The following is a 19,380-nucleotide window of genomic DNA, read 5'->3' as shown; positions in this document are numbered from 1 at the left end:
TTAGGCTGCATTTGTGTACCCTGCGCAGGGCTGTCACAGACATCAGTCCTTTAGTCATTGGAACAAAAGATTAATGAGAAAAACTGATAGACAGAAGTAGACTGCATGACTGTATAAACTTAATCTTCTTAGGTGAAAAAGCTAACATTTGAGACAGTTAAAGGGTTCTGGTACTTACAAAGATAGGTAGCAGCTAACAGGCACAATTTGAGAACTGCATTTTTATACAAAGTTATCTAAATTTCATGTAAGTCCCCACAAGGTCTTTGTTTTGGGTCAGGGACTCAGCTGTTTCTAGGAACGTGCTCTAAGGCTTTTATGGATGTTATGAATTTTCTCACTGTTGTTAGTACTGTTTCACTTTCAGTTATGTCAGTAACTGTGAAAATGCTAGAGTGCAAAAAACCACCAGCCCTCACTAATACTTGACCTGTGTAAGGGCAGAGTTTACATTACTTAAAGGCCTGCTGCTTTCTAGTGCTGTATTTCCAGAACTGCCTGTCTTATTATTGAAAAAGTGGCAGCAATAGTCTCTATATTGTTGGCTGAAAAGTGTATTATGGGTATTAGTAAATTCTGGGCTATTGAAACTTTGTGGGAATGAGATTGATAGCTAGGATGAGGCAGGTAGAGGTCTAAGAATCCTTATTTTGCGGTAAGTCATTAATAAGACTTTTTAATACAAATGTAGATGCCTACAACGTGCGTTCAGAGAAAACAACTGTGTTTCATGCTGTTATTCAGATGATTACACGGGTATGTTAGCAGTGCAATGATGATCACTGTTTTGTTAAATTCAGTGCAAAAGAATCTGGATTACTTCTTTCATCCACAGCAATCACAGGAAAATCACAGACAGAAGGTATTTCCTGTACTGAATGAAAAGCAGTTATTCCTACCTTTAGGAGACTATGCATGAGTATGTCTATACCTATATAGTTTCTTGGCAGCATTTTAAAATAAAGAAACAAGCCCCCTAAAGTTTATGTTTCCTGACATTTACAAGTTTTATTCTTTAATGTGAGCCTTTAAAGCCCTATTAAAAGTACATAGTTAAGAGAAAAATTTAATAGAATGGAAAAATGGCAGAGGAAATCACAAAAGTGAACTGTTGGAACAGAAGCTGTCTGGTGAAGGTGATCACCCTTCCAGGATTTCATTATTAGCAGAATAATTATCATAGCGACTGTTGTGGCTATAAGGAAACCCTGCATGTTTCCACCATGAAAGACAACATTAAAACCCATGACAGGATACACATAAATAGAAGTGCACGGACTTAACAAATGCAATCTTTCCCAAATTACTTCCAGTGTTGTCCTCCATATTTTGGGATAAGTTTTTTCCTGATTTACCATCCGATAGATGGATGGTCATCTGGTACAACAAAAGGGGGACTAACACTAAGAGTAGATCAGTTCAGCCATGACCTTGTTTACCTGAGTCTTGAAAAACTCCAAAAAAGGAGATTGTCCAACCTATCTGGACAACCTTTTTCTGTGCTGCATCTTCTCCCCCCCACCCCCGAAACAATTCTCTAATGTTCAGTTTGAACCTTCCAAGCTGTTATTTGTGTCTGTTGCTCCTTGCTATATTGTTTGCCACTTCTGAAAAGAGTATTCCTCCATTCTTTTATTTTGTTTTGTTTTATTTTGTTTTTCATGAAGCCAAATATTAAGTAAGTTGTCTGTGTGTTTCAAAATGGTTTATTCTCATATTTTGATTTTGATTGTATGGTAGCTCTAGCCAGTGAAAAATAGTATGTTTCTTTACCTTGAAACATAAATAAAATGATCAGTCCACAAGAACTAAATCTATACTAATATACTAAATGTGATCTATTCCCTATCCCTGGAACCAATAGCAAAGTCTGGCTACCTCTGCAATATTAAACTTTCTTATTGTTTAATACAGGGTGGTCCCAAATAGCATGCTGGGAAAGATACCTGGTCTGTGATCTGTCTGGGCTGTGCCTAAACAGAACTTGAAAACTGTTTGGGAATGCTAGTTAGCCTGACACCCCTAAAATCACCACCTACTGTTCTAGGAGACAAAAAAAAAGAAAAAAATGGCCAGCCCTAAAATTGATTTTGAAGGTGCTGTTTAGCATTAGTTTATTTACATAGATACAATCAAAGCAATTTTTTTTTTTTCAGTTGTTTCTGAAAATCGTTTACTTATGGCAGCCAGGAAAAGCGAATGAAGGATAAGTGTTTTGTGTGTGAATTAATGTTGTTAACAATGGCCATCAAGGTCTACTTGTGAAATGAAGCATTTCAGAGGAAGAGGCTAAGGTTCTCAGGTTAGGAATCAGGAATTCTTTGTTCATTTCTCAGTTTTGTCATTGACTTTGAAGAAGCCACTTCATGACTCCATATTTCAGTTTCCCCACCTGTAAAATGCAGTTATTACTTCTGCTCTTTAATTTCAGACCCTATGCAACTCTCACAGCACTGAGTGATAAAACTCTCAAAGACACCAACAGGGACACAAAAGCTGTTGTACACTAAACATTTGTGAGATGCTAACAGCCAGCCCCTGAAATCCTTTATTTCTGTGGCAGTTTTATTTTTACCATTACATAAATAAACAACAATGATAATATTGTTTGCAATGACCATGGGTGATTTTTCAACAAGATTTTTTAATATAATAGCTTCTCAGTCCCTAAGGAAGGGAAAAAGCTCTGCTTTAGAAAAGACAAAATGTGTGTGCCAATGGAGGGACAACATCAGAAGAAAATTAAACCCTTCTCAAGAGAGAAGAGCAACAATAGAAAACATGCCAACATGAAAGAAAAAGAGAGAAAATATTCCTTTCAAACAAAGAGGAGTTGAAAGAGTAGGAAAAAGATTATCTTGTCACAATGACAAGGATCTTGCCAAAGAATTTCGAGAAGCCAGAGCTTGAAAACCATCCTCAGTAGGTGTCCTTCCTCCCTTGGTTACTGCTGTGTAGCACTAAAGGAAAACCAAACCCAGAATCCGGGGATATTCCTTACCAACCGCATGAAATGTGTGTGCAGGGCAAGGTTGCTAAGAAGGTTTCTTATTTTGGTGGCTTTTGTGAAATGTGACTAGCTCCCAAATCATGTGTTTAGATCTAAAGATGTGCCTGGGATACTACTTTTTCTAAGGAGCATTTATAAGACACTTCTAGTTTCTGAAGAGGAACTTGAGGAATGAACATTAGCCAAATAATTTATGTTTTGAAGAACAAAAGATCTGATCCTGCACCTTAATTTTACACCAGATTTTGCAGCTTCCACTTTGTGTCCTGTTCATTTTGCTGGTAACTGAACATAATTCCTCCCTCCCCCAAGTCTATGGTAAATCCAAGTAATGTTGCTCAGGGCTAGTAGGGCTGAAGAAGTCCATGATAACACAGGCACAGCATTATTAGAAATTGGTCATTTCTGGAGATCAGAAGAGATATAAAAAGAATGTGCATGTTAAGGAAATTAAAGCTAGGAAATTTAAAATAAATAACTGTGTGGATAAATGAATTGAAACTGTGAATAATAAGATAGGAAGAAAATAATCTCATAAATTAAAACATACTGGAGAACAGAAACTAAAAGCAATCCAAATACAGACAATATTAATGACATAAGATATGAAGAAAAAGAAGGCTAATGTAATAGAATTAGCTGATAAATACTACAGAAATCCTAAAAAAATAGAAAAAATAAAAAATTTAAAGCTAATAAAAACATCTAAAAGCTTATTTTAAAGGCAAGAAGTACTGTATGCTTTGACATGAAAGACACTGTCAAGACTGTCGCATTTACTGAGCACAAACAGATATAAAAAACAGAAGATGGCAGAAACTAGAAAAGGCTAGAATGGTTTCATAGCTGGTAATATTAAACTAGACAGAATTATTGCAAATGCTACCATATAACTGGTGAGAGTTAAGAACTGTCATTCAGTCCAATGATGAGTGTGGAGAGAAGACAGGTAAATCTTGCAGTCATGAGTTATCAGAAGGATAATAGACAAACCCAATAAACACATGATTTTGCCTTTAAAACAGAGGATGAGTGAGAAAGCAAACATATCTTCTACGTTGTCGACATGGACACTGAAATCATATAAGATTAATAGTCTCAGGGATTCCTGAGCCAACTGAGAAAGAAAATCCATAAATTCATTAAGGAACCTGTGTTAGCTCTTGGAAGTCTATAAATTCATTGTGAAGGTTACAGAAGTAATATGTGAATAAAGAAGATGGAAGACATGCAAGGCTGGTGATGTGTTCATTCTTCAGGAAGAACAGAAGGATCTTCAGTACCACATCTACTTCACCCCTTCGTAAATTGAATGCACTATGTGTGTAACTCCAATGCAGCCAAACTTGATGTTGGGTTATGAGGTAGATTTTAGATTCTGCCAAGTATTAAAGCACTAATAGTATGATGAACCTAGTCTATATTTAAAAAAAGCAATTAAAGTAGTGTAATTCAAATACCTGCTTAAAGATGCTGTAGTATACAGGTGCATTTCTGAGTCAGAACCTAGCAGAAGAGACAAATGCAAGAAAATGTAGAGTTGTGAGAGTCTGCGTATTTCAGAATGCTCTGGTTATAACTGTCTGCTCTGAGGTTAGACTTGGAGGAGAACTTAGCTCTACCAGGTATTTAGGTTTGAATTTTCCTGGGGGCCTAATAGTATTTTAGCTCCCCTAATTAATACAGAGCAGAAACCAGGCCATGTGCTGACCACCTAGTTCTGGTACTGCCAGTTAAGTCATTCTGGTCAGTGGAACAATCCCTGTTCTGAGGCTGGGAATATTTCTTTTGAATGATTCAGCCTAGAACTTGAATGTTGAGTGTCATACAAACAGGCACTAGAACAGTTATTCAGAGATTTGTTATTTCATGTCCACAGAAGAGGAAAACAACTTCTGTTCTTGACCAATCATTTAATCATGTCATAGCAGCATCATTTCTAGGTGTGTTTGACAGAAAAGGTCAAGCACCTCATCTTGAATATTTTTTTACCATAAGAAAAAGCAACATAGACCTTTCAAGTGAAGACTCTACTTCTAGAACATGAAGATAGCATCATAGGCACATTAAATGTATTAAGAATTAGGTTGTATGATACTTGTATCAGTAATATTAATGCCATCTTGATTTCTTGCTTATATATGATGTGGTCTTCAAAATGTACCCTGTTTGAAAGAAAATATCTTATTTTGGGTCCTGACCCTTTACTCATTTACAACACATTAGCAAATAATGAAGTGTGACACCAGCTAACATGTAACATGCAAACCTCATAATACAGCTTTTGTTACCTGGCAGTCACCCAAATGAATGTCAGGTGAATAAATGCACAGTTTACTCAGATTGAGGCTTTAACTGATATAGGAGTAGAGCTTCATCTGTAGCTAGAGGGCTGTTACCACAAGCTTTTAAACGGCAGAGCCTGTGCCATAGCTGTGTTGAATGGGTAGGTAGGTAGGTATTGGGTAGATAGATGTGAGTACTTCCTACACACCCGAACATCTCTGATATGTAAATATTTCCACAAATAAATATTTCAAAAATATAAAAATAAATAGGTGTATAAGTGTTATAATTCACATTTCTCTCATTAGTGGAGGGACTTAATTCTTTTAATTAGATACAAAGCTATGCTGAATTTTGTTCCTGTCTGAAAAAAAAAACTCAAAACAAAACAGCAAAAATGTAAGACACTGATCCTAAGGAAAAAATGTGATATGATCCTGACATTATTTAACATATTATCTAGTCACACTTTTACTTTAGGTTGTTTTCTCTGAACAGTACCAGGAATGTTTTGTGATATATCTGCTTTTATATTTTAATTAGCTAGTGACAGCAAGGCAGGTGATGTTTAAGAAACAGATTCTACTTTCTGACTACATCAATTCATGGAGTCACCCTTGTTTTTTCTTCTCCTAAGAGTGTGTGCTAAGAAATCAACACAACTAGCAAAAGAAGAAAAACTCTTTTTATGTGGTGAAATGCTATCAACGTGCAGGTGCTAGGATAAACTGTGCCATACTGGGGGCCATCCAACTTCAGTAATACCAGTACTTAAGGATAAAAAATCAATTAGTTTGAGTGGTCTCAGTTTTCAGGCTTTTTAAAGAGCTCTGTGCTTCCATGCCTAGTAATTTAAAGACATTGCCAATGGCACTCTGAAAAGCAGTGCTTAGTCCATAACCACAATTTCAGTGAGGAAAACAAAAAAACACTGAGCAGATCAGCTGTAAAGGAAAAGAAAAAAGGAGAAAAAAAAATACTATGAAAAACATTATCAGCCAGGAACTTTCCCATTACATGAAATTTCTGGGGAAACATCAACCCTGAATATTTTTATAACGTGTCTGCAGATTCTTCTGTATTTTTTTTTCTTTTTCTTTTTCTTTTCTTTTTTTTTTTTTGTGAAAAAGGTAATTCATTCACCTTACTGGAAGTAAATATCTGACTATTCATGCCCTAGAGGTTCAAAAAAATGGAGTAATAGAAACAGGGGACTGTTGTCTTCCTATTTTTTTTTAACTTGACTAAGTGTCTTATAGCCAAAAAGAAAGGAAAATCTGGATCTCCCATTTCTTTTTCTTCAATATCTTTTTCATCAAATGTTAAGGCTGTGTGGATCCAGATTTTATGGCTTTTTGGTCCTCATGCAAAATTTTATTTTCATCTCTTTTAATTAAATTATCTATTTCAGGCTTAATTGTTGTTAGCAAATGTGACTTGGGTGCTGCCTTCATTATACTTCTACTCTCTTACACGATTTGTGATGAGAAAATATAGTCACAAGACTATCCTGTGATTTGTGCTGAGGCTCTGGGCATTTCTTGTCAAGAATTGCTGGCAGAGCTGTCAAGTGTCTGCAGGAGTGATGATTTTCCCTTTAGTTCATGAGTCCAAAACTGTGGTCAGGCCTAAAGTCCCAGTCTGACCGTGCAGTGGAGTAGGGTATGGCTACATCTTTCACAGTCCCCTAGTTACAGAGGAAGAGACACTCGGAAAGAGAAAGGGTGTGAAGCAAGAGTTTGAATCTGGAATTCCCAAATCCAGTGTCCATGTAGTCACGCTTTTTCACAGCCCCAATCAGAATTTAAATATTTATATGACAGTGGAATACCTCCAGCAGGCATGATCAGAAGAGCAAATAAATAGCTTGGTAATTTCCTTCATGGATACTATGTTCCCATAAAATGCTTTGTTTTTCAAAATCCACATCTGCTAAAGAAAACCCATGGGTCTGGATATTTTTTTTTTTTTCCAGATCTAATATTGTTGTGTCATTCTATAGCTACTGCTGTTGAAATTGTTGTGTTGCAGAACCCATGAGCATAGACTATATTAGACACAGAAGTACCATCAAGGTTTGCATGAGAGTGATCTGGCATGCTGAGGCAATGAGGCATAAGTGGAAACAGAAACTTCAATTGCTTATATCACATCCCTGGGGTGTTGTGAGGCAAAGCACAGCTAAGCCATGCCTCTAACACCTCAGATCTCAGGAGTATGTTATCCAATTATCTCATGGCAACCACCCCTTTAGGGCTTTCTCTCTGCTGTTAGGAAACACTTTGATGGTGGGTGGAAAAAGATATTTTTGGAAGTGGAGGAAGAAGTTGTTTAGAAGAGAGAATTACTGTAAGCAGTGCATTGTGCTGCTAAGTTGGAAAAGAGAGACAAAATATTGTTCCAACTTTGTTGGCTTCTGTAGCTGTTAAGAAAAAATACTTCAGCCTAGCAATTTCTCCAACATTTGAGCAAAATTCAGATTAAGTTGTCTTGTGGAAGACTAAAAATTATTAGGTGTCATAAGAAACACTGAACAAGATGCTGTAGGGTAAGTTCACAAAGTAAGCTATGTAACTGATTTAGAGCTCTCCAACTTTTCCTACACTCTCGCCCTACTACATCTGTGATGCAACTTGCTCCTCTCTCCATAGTACAGTAGGTTCTGTACTATGCAACATTTACTGCCCTAAGACGACATTATATTTTACCATAGTAGCAGCGTTTGTTACCCACATCTTAACATCAACAGTTACAGTCTTGCTGTGGCAGTGTGACAAAATTATGAAAGCTCACACACATTTCTGGCAAAAGGTATGTACAGGAACACTGAGGCAGGGACAGAACAGGTTGGGACTAAAAGAAATGAACATTGGAGCTCAGCCTCTCCTTAAACTTGAGGAGAAGCAGATGGTGAGAGTTGCTCACTGCTTCTGCAAGGCTTCTGAGCAATGCCACTGTAAAATACCCAAGATGCAGACTACACCTATGCATCCATATAGACACAGGCCCAATCTGAAGGCAATATCCCAGCCACTTTATGGTGGTAGTGGTAGTCCCTAGCTATTAACTCTGTCAACCAGTGAAAAGTTATGTTTCTTCCTCCACCACATGCAGCAGAGTTACTGGAACAGAAAGTATGCCCTCAGCTCAGATGCTTCAGCACAAAGTCCAGCATCCTGTCCTAAAGACACTTCTATTGGTAGTTTGATAAGATGCGGACTTTCAACTGAGGTAAGCTGAAGTAGAGACATTATCTCTTTCAGGACAACTCTGCTTTAAGGTGGCAGAGAGATGGAGCTGATAGTAACTTTAAATCACTTTTAAAGATGATTCGCCATAGCTCAGCCATTGCTCTAAGTTCCATAGCTGGGATAATGATGAAAGATTATTGGAATGTTACAAATTTTCACATTATCCACCTTTTTTTTCCCCCATTTATGTTAATGGTAATGCAACCTGTCCCTAGGAATTCCAGATTTAAATCTAAATTTGACTCTGTGTTTTCACACTCTATCAATCTCCTTCTTTGTTGATATTCAGTAACAATGGATCTTCTTAATGAAATTTAGATTATTGCTTTGGGGATGAACTCTTGAAATGCTCTGCCTATTTCTACATTCAAGATTAGCTGGATATCCTATTGTTGGCCTCTTGCTAAAGCAAGCAAAAATCTCAGAGATACTGAGCTTTAGAAAAGTTTTAGTCAGCAAAGATTCAAACAGGCCATTTCCTCATTCGCTTGAGTATTCCTCTCTTCTTTTAAAGCCAATTGAACCTTTGGGATTCAGTGACTATCTGTAAATTACATGCTGATGCAGTACCCTTATCTACAGCCCAGGAGAGTTTCTGAATCTGAATAGAAATCTAAACTTTCTTTCCACACAGCTGCAGAATACACAGCTTCAAATTCCTGCTAAGATTCAAATCCCTGTTAGAGCACGGGACAGCCATGAGGAAGAATGCAGGAGGCCCCTCGTTATCATGGAGCTAACTACGATATATACTACGTAGAAGCTCTTGACATTCCTTTTTGTCATTTCCATCCTCAATAATAATGTATGACAAGATTTAGACTGGCACAAGTATATTGTCTGTCAAAGGCACTTCAAGATTTTATTTGGCTGTTAGTCAGCTCACATTACTCCAGGCTGTTTGATACACAGAGCACAAAGCAGCTTAACACTGTTGCTATTAACGTTCAAACTGCACTGAAAACACTTCATTAAACAGCCTACTGCAGTGTAATTGTTTAATAATATTTTGATTAAGTTGTTTAGTAGACAATCCTTGCTGTAAAACATTTTTTTTCTGTCAAGTGACTCTTTGGGAAAAGGCAATAATAAAATGCTCAGGGTAGTTTTATTTAAAAAAAAAATACAGTCAGAAAGGCTTAATAATTCTATTTTATTTTTGGTTACCTTTTTTGTTGTTTGGTTGTTTTTCTCCACAATATTTATGAAACCTATTAAACTTTAGTTGCTGTTAGGGAAGATCTATTCCAAGTCATTAAGAAAGAAGTGCAAACGCAGACTTCTTCAAACACAGACAACAAATCATCCAACTGATCTATTCAGGAATCTTGACCCAAATTCATTGTCCTTCCAATACTGATGTGTAGAGCATTTGCCAATATCTTCAGGCCTGGCAGATTCTCATAGGAGTTATGGACTTCTTCATGCTCTTAAAATAGGACAGGGTTCTGGTTTTCCCTTTGAATAGATATTTGGATAGATATTGACATAAGACTAACAAAAGTACCTGACAAGAGTTGCCATTGTTAGCAATTTCTCAGAAGCCACATGAAAGATTATTCAAGCCTTGAACGGAATAAAGTATAAGATGATCAGAAAAAGCTTATTTTGCAATAGAGAACAGAAAATCTTGATTTGATTAGTCTAGCACGGGATGTAAGGGGATGTGACTACCTCATGTAAAGTACACAAAAGATAAGCAACAGATAGGCCAGGCTGGCACAAGAATGAATGGATATAGACTGGGCAGCAATGGGCTGAGAATGAGAATATTCTTGAGCTTCAGTAAAGTGTAGATTCGGGGTAGACATCCAATAAGTCCAGTAGGGACAAATAAACCAACCTACCTTTTGAGAGTTGCAAATTTAAGGAGACAGTTATACGACACGGTGCCCGTGACAGCAGGGCAATGAACATGATGAACTAAAATGCTCTTTTCTATCCTGTATTTCAACAAAAGTGAGACCAAAGCATGTTCAGAGGGTACTAACTGTTGAGCTGCCAAGACTTAGCACATAAAGCATTGGAATATCAGGAAACTGTATGTCCCTTACATTTCTAGAAACATTTTATCTAGATCACAGATGGAATATAATTGTGGATTAAAGGTAGGAAGCTCACATTGCTGCTGTTGTGCTATGCCTGTTAAAGAGTTAGAGACCTTTGGTTTCTGTGACTGACATTTGTCTCCTTTTAAGAAACACTAACTTCATAAACAATGATTTGAAAACAAGTATAAGCTTATTCTGTTTTGTGGGTATAGATATCAAAAAATATACCTTTTATTAAATAAATACTCTCTGAACATTACTGCATTAGCTTGCTTCCTGCAATATCTGGGGGACATATGGAAATTAGTGGACAGTGAAGTGCCAAGAGACTTCCAGATGTCTTCTCTCTGGCTGTAGCAGGGCTTCAGCTGCAGACTAGCCAGCTCCAACACTAGACTGGCACCAGGTAACTAGTCAGTGTAGCTGGCTTTGATGTTTTATCTGTCCAGTCATCTGATGATGTATCTTCTGGACCTGTGTGTCAGCACAGTCTGATGGAAAGGTCCCTAATGTGATACGACAGAATGGCTAGTGTTAAAGGAGACATCCTTTTGCACTGTTCAAACTGTAGTGCATCAACAGTAACTGCCATTTGTATTTGGGGACTTTTAAGTGGACCTTTTAAGTGGAAGTCACATGCTAAGTTCATGGAAAAAATAAGCACTGGATTGTACTTCATAGAAAAATTTCACTTGCCGGCTCTGCAAAGTCATACCAAGACCTAGTTTTAATTGTTTCTCCCTGAAGATACCTAATGTATTTGGTTTGCTAGGCAAGGGTTTGGTAGCAGGGGGGCTACAGGGGTTGCTTCTGTGAGAAGCTGCTAGAAGCTTCCCCTATGTCCGATAAAGTCAATGCCAGCCGGCTCCAAGTCGGTCCTGCCGCTGGCCAAGGCCGAGCCGATCAGCGACAGTGGTAGCACCTCTTGGATAACATATTTAAGAAAGGGAAAAGAAGTTAGGAGAGTAGCAATTGCAGCCAGAGAGAGGAGTGAGAATATGTGAGAGAAACAACTTTGCAGACCCCAAGGTCAGTGAAGAAGGAGGGGGAGGAGGTGCTCCAGGTGCCGGAGCAGAGATTCCCCTGCAGCCTGTGGTGAAGACCATGGTGAGGCAGGCTGTCCCCCTGCAGTCCATGGAGGTCCACGGTGGAGCAGATATCCACCTGCAGCCTGTGGAGGACCCCACGCCGGAGCAGGCGGATGCCCGAAGGAGACTGTGACCCCGTGGGAAGCCCGCGCTGGAGCAGGCTCCTGGCAGGACCTGCGGACCCGTGAACCCATGGAGAGAGGAGCCCAGGCTGAAGCAGGTTTGCTGGTAGGACTTGTGACCCCGCGGGGGACCCACGCTGGAGCAGTCTCTTCCTGAAGGACTGCACCCCATGCATGGGACCCATGCTGGAGCAGTTGGTGAAGAACTGTAGCCTGTGGGAAGGACTCACGTGGGAGAAGTTCATGAAGGACTGTCTCCCGTGGGAGGGACCCCATGGTGGAGCAGGGGCAGAGTGTGAGGAGTCGTCCCCCTGAGGAGGAAGGAGCGGCAGAGACAACGTGTGATGAACTGACCCAAACCCCCGTTCCCCATCCCCCTGCGCCGCTCAGGGGGGGAGGAGGTAGAGAAAATAAGGAATAAAGTTAAGCCTGGGAAGAAGGGAGGGGTGGGGGGAAGGTGTTTTAAGATTTGGTTTTATTTCTCATTATCCTGCTCCGTTTTTGACTAGTAATAAATTAAACTAATTTTTCCCCAAGTCGAGTCTGTTTTGCCCGTGACGGTAATTGGTGAGTGATCTCCTTGTCCTTATCTCGACCCACGAGCCTTTCGTTTTATTTTCTCCCCGTGTCCAGCTGAGGAGGGGGAGTGATAGAGCGGCTTTGGTGGGCACCTGGCATCTAGCCAGGGTCAACCCACTACGGAGTGTGAGGAGTCCTCCCCCTGAGGAGGAAGGAGCGGCAGAAACAACACGTGATGAACTGACCCAAACCCCCATTCCCCATTCCCCTGCACCACTGGGGGGAGGAGGTAGAAAAAATCAGGAGTGAAGTTAAGCCCGGGAAGAAGGGAGGGGTGGAGGGAGGGTGTTTTTAAGATATGGTTTTATTTCTCATTATGGTACTCTGATTTGACTAGCAATAAATTAAATTAATTTTTCCCCAAGTCGAGTCTCTTTTGCCCGTGATGGTAATGGCTGAGTGATCTCCCTGTCTTTATCTCGACCCATGAGCCTTTCGTTATATTTCCTCTCCCCTGTCCAGTTGAGGAGGAGGAGTGATAGAGCGGCTTTGGTGGGCACCTGGCGTCCAGCCAGGGTCAACCCACCACACCTGCAAAGACAGTATATTCCTGTTCAGTGTTGTTCCTACTTATGCCAGTTTTGGCCAACAGAATTGGAGAATATATTCTCTTCATGCTGTAGCTTTCCCTGTTCTGCCTGGATTCACGGTCAGAAGAGGACTGAGAAGGCCAAATATGCTGCTCCTCTGTAAAACCAAGTGAGAGTGCTGATAGTTTATCCTCGTATAACAAGTAATATAAAGATTATGCCATACTGTATCAATAGAAATTTAAAATTATCTTAAGTGGTAACGCTTTGTAACTTCTCAGATGCCATAGAAACAATTAATGTAGTAACAATATCTAGCCAGAGTTGATGGGAGGACAATATACTCATCTTTAGCTGACAAAGGGACAGCTGGGGGGCAGGGTAAGTCTATAACCTAAGAGGTTGAGATCTCTCAGGCTGATGTTGGGACATTTAAAGGCAACCAAATTCTAACAGGTGAAAACCTAATACTGTAACAATGTTCAGCTTTGACCGCTCTGCCTCCCTTTTCTGCGCCACATCTATTCTACTTTTAATCATGGTATTGCTTAGTCTTTTCAAATGTTAGCTTACCTATAAGGCCTTCCTTGGAAATCTTAACAAATATGAGAATTAATTTCACTTAATGGTGCTAACTTTTAATACATCTATCATACGCACCATAAGCGGACAGATTCCTTCAAGTAATACAACACAAAATGTTTCAGCTTAATGCAACAGATAATAATACATGGATCAAATGTTTTAAAAATGTTTAGATTTTCCTAGTGGGTAATTGAAAGACTGGGAAACATATTTCACTGAAATATAAAAATAAGTTTTTATATATATAGATGATTTCTTATTTATACAATGTATATTTTCATAATTGTTTACATATGCGTATAATAAAGATACATTATAAATATAAGTATCAATATAAGGAAAAATATTCCATCAAATCTGTAACTTTATTAATTTTCAGAATTTTTGATTAAGAGTTTTAATCATTAAGCTGATCATTCAAGAAAGAAGCCATACTTTTGGAGTTCTTTGCTATGATACAAACTCTTTCTTTGTGAGAATGAACTTCGGAAAGTTAATTTAAAATATCTTCTTCGGTCCTCCAAATTTATGAAAAAGGGCATAATTTTAGTAAGTAATAGAGGTGGCAATTACTTAGTTGATCTTTCTTGAAGCGATTTGGCTTTATAAATGGGCATAATTTAAAATTATTTCAGAAAAGGAAGAAAAAAAGACTCTCCATTTTGGATATAGAATTTGGGGTGGGAGTGTGAGAACTTGTCTCCTTCACTGTTTATGGAAAGTATAAAATAAGTATCCTGTGTAAGATATAGGAAGTAAAATTTCACTCAGCTTAGTGTTTCTAAAAGCATCATCAAAAGTCCAGGTTTAGGCTCACTCCAAAATACATGTGTGTTGGTCCAAAAGGTTAAAAAAAATGAGCAGTAGGGCAGTGTACAATTTGTGTTTCTGTAATCTGGAAAAGGGGAGACAAAAAGAAGAATCAATGGCATTCTGCAAGTATGAAAAATGGTACTGAAAATGGTGCTGAAAAGTGTACTAGAAGGCACCGTTCACCAGTCTTCCACTGGGCTGGAAGTAAGGCTGGTATTGGGTTTATACATCGATAAGGAACAATTTGGCCAGATACTAGAATAATTGCTTCTTACTATGAACATATTTAATCCTTGAAAATGATTGCCAAGTAAAGCTGTAGAATTTCTGTTCCTGGATGATTTTTTAAGGAACAGGTTGCTCAAACATTTGTTAGAAATTACTTTTGCAATGAGATGGAAAAATTGATCTCTTTGTGTTCTTTCCAGTTGAATATTATATAAGCTTCTTCATCCTTATCTCCTCTAGCTCTTTGCTTCTTCCCATGACTGATTTCTTCTCAGCTTAACTGGATTGCCCCTTAAAACCAGGAAAGTTTTAAAAGATGAAAAATATACATAACCATGTATAGCAATGTATACCACACTGCATAAAAATGTAAATGAATTTTGGTCAGAACTAATATTTGTATGGTAGTAGTACCATATAGCTTCGCATTCCTTCATTATTATCTTACTCTGTTTGTGTGTTGTTAGTTTAAAACATGATCTTTTGACAAGCAGGGCAAAGTAGCCTAATGTGCTTAGCCCAGTCTGGTGTATGCACAACTCTCTCACACTGTACACATGAATTAATTATAATAAGAAGTGACAGTGAAATGACATATAAATGAGTGATGTCTATTATATAGATTCAAACTCTGATTCTGGGGGGTTTGTTGAGGGTTTTTTTTTTTGTTATCTTATTTAGGGTCAATTCTTATTGAAGTTAAAAGCATTTTAAATAAATACTACAAGGTTTTGCTCACACATAGGTATGTTTATATGTTGAATTACACATTTAAATGGACAGAAATACAATTTCACTTATAGATAAATGCATTCAATATGTAATAAAATAAAATTGCTTCCTTATTTTCTTATTAGCCTTGTAAGTGGGCATTCTTTTAGACACCTGATGTCTGTTGGTAGTTTTATAGGTGCTACATTTTTGCCACTGAGCTTGCTCATAGTAACCTTAGATTGCTCCACTCAATTTTAGACCTATTTCTGAGAAAGATTAAAGAAAAAATTATTGATGAATTCTCCAGTGCAGGCTTCTGGCACTTAGAATGGAAATAGCCTTGGCTGTTACTCACCTGCTCAAACAGTATGTCCCGTTGGTTTGAATAACTCAGCTGGACTTCTCCAGCCAATTTAGAGAAGGTATTTGACTGTAGATATTCTTTCTATCACTATTCTTTAAGAGATTCTGCAGTGTTGTGGGTTTTTTGGTTTTTGATTGATTTTTTTTTAATAATTTTATTCTGGAAACTATAATTTTTGGTAGTTTCAATTTGCATAAAATACTGAAATTTTTACTGGAGTGGTACTGACAACTTTCCTACTTGCAATGAAAACAGAGAACATAAAAATTCTGAGGAGCATTAGAATGCTTTTGTGCTTACTTGTGTGCCAATAATATTAAAATACTCTTCCAGCTAAGTCCATTTATCTAATTCCACTTCATGTCTATGTCCTTGGAACAACTAGGGAGGTGTCTGGCCTGCATTTGGATGAACTGAGCTTCTCGGCATGCTATGTAAGCCTTGATCATGAAGGTTTTTCAGATATCGAGCTTTCATATATTATAAATTTTAGCAGTAAATTTTATGACAACAAGAATGTAGATGGCTTTATGCTAACAAACTGTGTTGTATAGGCAATGTAGTTTGCATTTCCATATAAAGTGTTTTTGACTGCAGTGCCAGTGCATAAATAAGAATGTATTTTTATATGAATAGTTGTCCATCTCCTGGGACCAAGTAAATGTTGTGTTTCATTAAGCTGTGCATTATGAATTATCTTGAAAAATAAGTGAGGAAAAAGATTAGTAGACACCAATGAGTTATTAAAGTAGAGGATGAGATTTAATCCTCCTCAGTCACACATTTATAAGCATATACATTCATGCCTATTTTCAGACAGTAACCTCAAAAATTACAACCCTGGTGTCTCTGAAATCAGTGACAAAACTGCCACCAAATTTTATAGAGTTGTGATTTCAATGTGCTGCTTACAACTTATGGGTCTCTTTCTGAGAAATAATTTAAAAAATAATCAAGGATAACTATGGCTACATTTTTGTCTCTTAGGCAAGCTAATCCTTAAACCAAAACCTTCAGAAACGCATAGATAACAAAGCACTACTATTGCTAGGAATCCCTTCTAGCAAGTTATTCACATCAACAGTCCCGAAAAGCTAATAGTGCAGTCTGGACACAGATCATCCTGTGGGATTCCCACAGAAGTGAAGGCCAAAATTTCAGTCTTGCTCACTGTTTGGGGAAGGGGGAGCTTCTTAAAAATTATGAGACATAAAAATATAGCTAAAAGCTATACAAAGGCAGTAAATAGTGACAGGACAAAAGAGATAATGAAGAATGAGTAGCCTACAGAGTCATCTCTTTTCAAAAGATTATACAGAAAAAATAAAACTCATAAATACTTTCCAGTACCTTAAAAAATTAAACCATTTCCTCACCATAAGGTCTTTTATTTTCTTTCTTTTAAAATTTCATGTAATTCAGGTGCTAGTCCTTTTGCCCATATCATTCTTTATGTCTGCTGTAGGGCTGGTTCAAGTACTTCTGGCAGCTATGCAGAGGGGTTGTATAGGTTTGCTACTGTATAGATTTGCTATTTCCTTTTATTTTAATTTCCTTCTACCTCTCATTGTCCCAGTCAATCCTGCTTATTCTTTTTGGTCTGTTTTATGGTCTTTTTTTGTTTATTTGTTTCTTTATTTTGAATTGGCTTGTCTGAATGTTACATTTCCTACAGTGTGAAAGGATTACACTAAATTTTTCAAATCTAGCTCTTTTTCTGGCATTAAATCTTTCCTCTTTTATGCATCATTAGTTGTTAACATTTTATTTTAACATGAACACAAGAGTATTCATTTCAGCATAGCAAAAGAGCACTCAAAAGATACTGACAACACACATAAATAATTTACAGAATAATATTGATACCAGCCTTTGATCTGTTGATCAACAGCAGAAGTAGCCTGATTCTTAAAACAGGGGTTCTCCCTTCATGAAAGTTGATCTGCTTCCACCATTCAATCTACTGATCTTTGCTTTTGTTCAATTGTACTTTTTGCATTTTACTCACTGTGCTGGCTGTGGCTGGGATGGAGTTAATTTTCTTCATAGTAGCTAGTATGGGGCTTTGTTTTGGATTTGTGCTGAAAACAGTGTTGATAACACAGGGATGTTTTCGTTATTGCTGAGCAGTCCTTACACAGAGTCAAGGCCTTTTCTGCTCCTCACACCACCCCACCAGCAAGGAGGCTGGGGATGCACAAGAAGTTGGGAGGGGACACAGCCGGGACAGCTGACCCCAACTGACCAAAGGGATATTCCATACTGTATGACGTCACGCTCAGCATATAAAGCTGGGGGAAGAAGAAGGAAGGGGGGGACGTTCAGAGTGATGATGTTTGTCTTCCCAAGTAACCATTCCTCTTGATGGAGCCCTGCTTTCCTGGAGATGGCTGAACACCTGCCTGCCGATGGGAGGTGATGAATGAATTCCTTGTTTTGCTTTTCTTGCATGCATGGCTTTTGCTTTACCTATTAAACTGTCTTTATCTCAACCCACGGGTTTTCTCACTTTTACCCTTCTGATTCTCCCCCCGATCCCACCAGGGGGGAGTGAGTGAGCAGCTGTGTGGTGCTTAGTTGCCAGCGGGGGTTAAACCACAACACTCACCAAGAAATAGTGAGGGTATATGTACAGTGTACTTTCTTATCTTCTCTTATAATTATTTTTGCCAGTACTTTGACTTGATTTTTTTTTCACTTTCTCACAGTCTGTCATGATATTTGTCCTAATCTAGTTATACCACTATATATAAATAAAACACCTCTCTCATGTTATCATTTATTAAGAGCATTCACCTATTTTTCATTTTAAAGGGCATTTATTTCCCTGAATACACACTGTTCATAACCTTATTTTTCTCTTTTCTCCCTCTTTAGTGTTTCAGATGGATTCACAAGTAGAGAGGCATTCAGAAGCTTTCAGCCACTTGAGGTAAATTCTGACAATAGTGATGGTGAACTGGGACAAGGAGTACATTATGAAAAAATCTCCTTAAGGCTTAAGTTTCCTTGTCTTGGAGCATGATAGCAATAAAGTGTAAATTCTGGCATCTATCTGCTATTGGATCCCATTTCTCAATGCTTTCAGAGCTTCTCTACCTTTCTGCAGCAGTGCCCAGCTTGCAGCTCATCTCCCCTTGCATTCATGACACAGTTCTGCTGTCAGATTTGGCAATGTCTACCTGGATCATCTCATAATCCATATTCCCTCTTCTTCTTAGATCAGGAATGTGATTTTGAGGGGGATCTCTCAGTCATACTCACTTATTGTGCTCTGGTTTGCATTCTGGAGAGATCTCAAAGAGCATGAACTGGTTTCCTTTTAAGAAGTTATGTGTCTCTAATGACACTAATGGGTATTCAGTTAAAAAAAACCCAAACAACAAAAAAACAAACCCAAATCTTGAAATGCACCTAATGTGGATATGAAAACTTAGCACAGTTTTGTTTAGCAGATCTTTTCCTATTGTTCTGTACATCATGAATTAAACATAGTCTTATCTTCAATGTGTCTTCAATGTTCACTGAATTTCCTATGTTGTCAGATGAAGCTGAAATTTATGATGCTGCAAAATTTTGTTTTATGAAGGTATCTTCTCAGCTTAATAGGGAGGAATTCTGGGAATATCATGCAGGGAAACAACACAACACAAAGATGGCACACTTCATAAAGATTTTCTGGGTAGATTTTGGTTATATTCAGCGTTGCCTTGTTCTAAAGGATGGCACACTTTAAGGAAAGGCAGGCCTGAACAGACT

This window comes from Gymnogyps californianus, chromosome 3 (assembly GCF_018139145.2).
Source record: "Gymnogyps californianus isolate 813 chromosome 3, ASM1813914v2, whole genome shotgun sequence".
Classification (NCBI taxonomy): domain Eukaryota; kingdom Metazoa; phylum Chordata; class Aves; order Accipitriformes; family Cathartidae; genus Gymnogyps; species Gymnogyps californianus.
The sequence above is the reverse complement of the archived record's forward strand: the minus strand, read 5'-3'. Positions refer to the sequence as shown.